Here is a 5,464-nt window from a genome sequence, read left to right on the forward strand (position 1 = left end):
GATCTTAAAGGAAAAGCAAGAAAATCAAGTTAAAAACCTTGAAATCACTATTCATTGTCTTCTTCATTGATTTATTGGAGAAGATAGAGAATGAATGGGATGCTTAAACTCATAATATAGCCATATCTATGCATAAGGAATACTAGGGAATTATCTTACCAATTTAGGAAGCTTGAATCTTGGTTTTTGAAATTTCTTCCCTTTAAAATTGTAAAAAGCCGAGAGCAACTCTTGGTTGAATGAAAGAAATGATTTTGTGTTTTGCTTTGATTTGTTTTGGTTGGTTGTTTTTGTTTTGTTTTGGTTAATTACCTTATTAACCTTGAACTTTGTATGGTTCTACTTCAACCACATCTCCTTCCTTCCCATGTCATGCTTATGTCATGCTATGATGTCATCTTTCCCTCTTTGTCCTCTTCTCATTGGTTGGATGACATCCTCCCCTCTAATCTCTTTGATTAACTTCCTAATTGCTTGCCTAATGACCGCTGATCTGTTATACGGTTCGCTTAACTTTCATTTTCGTTTATCGTTTGAGGGATCATACTCGGGATCTTATTACTTAGGTTCCCTTAACCTTTCTCAATATATTATGTTCCTTTTATGATCCTCTCTTATAATCCATTAATTTAAATCCTTTTTATCCTGTTACCTTATACTCAATTCTTTCCGTATCTAGTGGATTTCCGGGAAAAATCAAAGTGTTCGGAATTGGATTCTAACGATCTTTACATACACTTATATACCATAAAGAGTACTAATAAAATCTCAGAATATCCATAACAGAACCCCTACGTAGTGTGGCATGAAAAGTTTTCTCATTCAGCTAAAACACTATTCATAAGGGTTACAAAAAGTTCAAAATTTTGGGGGTTATTACAGTCTCCCCTCCTTAAAAGGATTCCGTCCCGGAATCAAATAGAAAACAAATGGGGGTACTTTTATAGCATTGCGCTCTCTAGTTCCCAAGTTGATTCTTCCACATTATTATTCTGCCATAGCACTCTGACTAGCTTGATTACTTTGTTCCGAAGCACCTGCTCCTTCTTATCGATAATCCTTACTGGCTTCTCCACGTAAGTCAGATCTGGTTGCATACCCACCTGCTCGTACTCCACTATGTGTCTGGCCTCCCGATGATACTTCCTTAGCATTGACACATGGAACACATTATGAACTTGTTGCAAGTTAGGGGGTAAGGCTAGCTCGTAAGCTAACTTTCCAATCCGTCTTAATATCTCAAAAGGTCTAATGTACCTTGGGCTTAGTTTTCCTTTCTTTCCGAACCTCATTTATCCCTTCCAAGGGGATACCTTTAGCAGTACTAAGTCCCCGACTTCATATTCCTTGTCCTTTCGGGCTAGGTCTGCATATTTCTTCTGTCTGTCTTGGGCTGCTACAAGCCGTCCTCTGATAAGATCCACTATGTCTTTGGTTCTTTGGACCACTTCGGGTCCGAGCATTTTCCGCTCTCCTACTTCTTCCCAGTATAAGGGAGATCGACACCTTCTTCCGTACAGGGCCTCATAAGGCGGAATTCCGATGCTAGCATGAAAGCTATTATTATAAGAAAACTCGATCAACGGCAAGTGATCATCCCAACTTCCTTTAAGGTCTATTGCACAGACTCTCAACATATCCTCTAGTGTCTGGATGGTCCTTTCACTCTGCCCATCCGTCTGGGGATGGTACGCGGTACTCATGTTTAACTTGGTCCCCGCACATTCCTGAAAGCTCTTCCAAAATCTGGAGTTGAATCTGGGGTCTCGGTCTGAGACAATGGACGCTGGGACTCCATGTCGCGTCACTATTTCCTTAAGGTAAATGTCCACCAGTCTATGGACTGTGTATCTCTCATTGATAGGAATGAAATGGGCTGACTTTGTCAGTCGGTCTATAATTACCCATATAGCGTCATGATTGGCTTTCGTCCTTGGCAAGCCTACAATAAAATCCATCGCTATCTGTTCCCATTTCCACTCGGGAATCTCCAGGGTTCGTAAAAGTCCACTGGGTCTCTGGTGCTCTGCCTTTACTCTTTGGCAAGTCAAACATTTGCTTACCCATTCTGCTGCGTCCCTCTTCATGTTGGGCCACCAGTAATATTCCTTCAAATCCCTATACATCTTGGTACTTCCCGGGTGAATGAAATACCTTGAACTATGGCTTTCATCCAAAATCTCATCTTTAAGCTCTTGAACGTTCGGAACCCAAATCCGGTAGGAGTACCTCATTATCCCTTTATCATCTTTCTCAGTATGGATCTCCTCTCCAGTTATTGACTTTCTGCCTTCATTCATTATTTTCTCTTGGCACAATCGGATCTTTTCCAATAACTCTGGCTGCATTGAGATCTCAAAAAGCTTTTCAGTTCCGGTTCCGGTTATCTTTACTTCTATTTCCATTCTTTCAAAATCCCTGATTAACTCCTCCGAAGTCGTTATCATTCTGAGTCTTTCCTTTCTACTAAGGGCATCAGCCACCACATTGGCTTTCCCCGGATGATAGAGAATCTCACAATCATAGTCCTTGATTAGTTCTAACCATCTCCTCTGGCGCATGTTGAGCTCTTTCTACGTAAATATGTACTTGAGGCTCTTATGGTCTGTGAAAATCTCGCACTTCTCTCCATACAAGTAGTGCCTCCAAATTTTTAAGGCAAATACTATTGTCGCGAGCTCAAGGTCATGAGTAGGATATCTAATCTCGTATTCCTTCAGTTGTCTTGACGCATACGCAATCACTTTACCGTGGTGCATAAGCACACACCCTAATCCTTTGTGCGACGCGTCACTATATATCACAAAATCTCCTTTTCCGTCCGACAATGCCAATACCGGGGCTGTTACCAACCTTTTCTTTAATTCCTGAAAACTGTTCTCGCATTTCTCCGTCCATTCAAACTTCTCTGTCTTACGAGTAAGTCGTGTCAAAGGGGCTGCGATCTTCGCAAAGTCCTGTACAAATCTACGATGGTAGCCGGCCAATCCTATGAAACTCCTTACCTCTGTGGGTGTGGTTGGCCTTTCCCAATTTGAGACCGCCTCTATCTTGGAGGGGTCGACCAATACTCCTTCTTTATTGATCACATGTCCTAAAAACTGTACTTCATTCCGCCAGAATTCACACTTCGAGAATTTGGCATATAACTGTTCCTCTCTGAGTATTCCTAGAGCTATCCTCAAATGCTCTGCATGTTCTGCCTCAGTCCTTGAGTAGATCAAAATATCATCGATAAAAACTATCACACACTTGTCCAAGTACTTCTTAAATACTATGTTCATTAAGTCCATGAAAGCCGCTGGGGCGTTGGTTAATCCAAAGGACATTACCAAGAACTCATAATGCCCGTATCTGGTACGGAACGCTGTCTTGGAAATATCTTCGGGTTTAATCTTTAGTTGGTGATATCCAGTTCTCAGGTCGATCTTGGAAAAATAAACAGCATCCTTTAGCTGGTCAAACAGATCGTCTATTCTAGGTAATGGGTACCTGTTCTTTATGGTTAGCTTGTTCAACTCTCGATAGTCGATGCACAGCCTCATGCTCCCATCTTTCTTCTTAACAAATAAAATGGTGCTCCCCACGGAGACACACTGGGTCTTATCATACCCTTATCCAAGAGTTCCTGCAATTGGATAGCTAATTCCTTCATTTCTAACGGGGCTAACCGGTAAGGTGCTTTTGAAACTGGCGCCGTTCTGGGGGCCAATTCAATAGCAAATTCAATCACTCTATCGGGTGGTAATCCCGGAAGGTCTTGTGGGAATACATCTTCAATTCGTTGACTACTGGAATATCTTGTAAGTTGGGCACCTCCTTCTGCGTGTCCACCACATAGGCTAGGTAAGCCTCATTTCCTTTTCGTAGCATCCTTCTGGCCCGGGCCATAGTCAAAAATTTCTGCATCTGCCTCTTTCCTCTAAATATAACTTCTTTCTTTCCTGGGATATTTAACTTAACTTTCTTCCCTTTATAGTCTATCTGAGCATCATTGCTAGAGAGCCAGTCCATTCCCAAAATTACATCAAACTCCCCTAATTTAAAAGGAATCAGATCAACACTAAAAGATTGCTCCCCTATGCCTATCTCACAGGCGGGGTGAATCTGGTTAACAGGAATAATCTCATGATTGGCTATTTCTACTTGTAAGGGCTCTATCAAGGGTTCAACTTTAAGTCTTAATTTACGCACAAAGTCCCTTGATATAAAAGATTTAGTTGCTCCCGAATCAAATAAAACATTTGCACTTACTGAATTTAGAGAAAGGGTACCTGCTATCACATCTGAATCTTTCATAGCATCCTGGACTGTCATGTTGAAAGTCCTTGCAGTAGGTGGCTTATTAGAAGCAGCCCTGCTTGCTCCCGAAGCTGCTAGTTTGTTCATTGGGCATTCCCTCTTCCAATGACCCGGGCGTCCACACTGATGACAAGTGGTGGTTGGAATGACGGCAGGGGCTGACGAAGGGCATTTGTGAGAATAGTGGCCCACTTGCCCACACTTAAAGCAGGTTACCGGCTTTCCCTTACATTCCCCAGAATGCATTCTTCCACAAGTGTTACAGGCTGGCAATGGGGGTCGAGACTGGTTGGAATAGGACATTCTTGACTTCTGGCCGCTCTGGCTCACATTCACGCTCATTGGCCGCTTAAACCCAGTGTTCTTTCCCGGTAGGGACACTGCTCCTCGATTAAATCTAGTTGGGAAGCTCCTTCCTGTGGAACCTCCACCTATGCTCATACTTTTCCTCTTTATTCCCTTCTTCTCTCTTTTCTTCTGCATCTGTTCACTTCCGGCTTCTACAATCGTTGCCTTTTGCACCAGAGTGGCATAATCCGTAAGCTCAAGGATTTCCACCCTATTCTGAATCCACGGTTTCAGTCTCTGCTGAAACCTTCTAGCTTTCTTTTCCTCGGTGCTCACAAACTCCGGCACAAACCTTGATAATTCAGTAAATTTCGCTTCGTACTCTGCTACTGATAAGTTATTCTGCTTTAGCTCCAAGAACTTGAGCTCCATCTGGTTTTCCAAAAACCTCGGGAAATACTTTCCCAGAAACAACTGACTAAATCTCTCCCAGGTTATAATAGCATCTGTCTCCATGTTTTTCTTGGCCTCCCACCAGTAGTTAGCCTCTTCTTTCAAAAGGTAGGTAGCAAATACAGTCTTCTGTGCCTCATCGATACTCAGAATCTCAAAGGATTTCTCCATTTCCTTTAACCATGCCCTTGCCTCAACTGGGTCGGCTGATCCGTGGAACTCAGGGGGCTTAAGGGACTTAAAAGCCCCGAAAGAGTTTGCCATAACATTGTTATTTCCTTGAGAGGGTGGGTTGGGTTGACGTTCCAAGTTCTGCCTTAGGAGTTGCATGAACTGGACCATGGGATCCATGCCTGGGTTTGGTACTGGTTGCTCAACCTCAGTTTCTCCTTCTTCAGCCTCTATCTCAAATCCCTCAACA

Source organism: Apium graveolens, unplaced genomic scaffold (genome assembly GCF_009905375.1).
Source record: "Apium graveolens cultivar Ventura unplaced genomic scaffold, ASM990537v1 ctg6306, whole genome shotgun sequence".
Classification (NCBI taxonomy): domain Eukaryota; kingdom Viridiplantae; phylum Streptophyta; class Magnoliopsida; order Apiales; family Apiaceae; genus Apium; species Apium graveolens.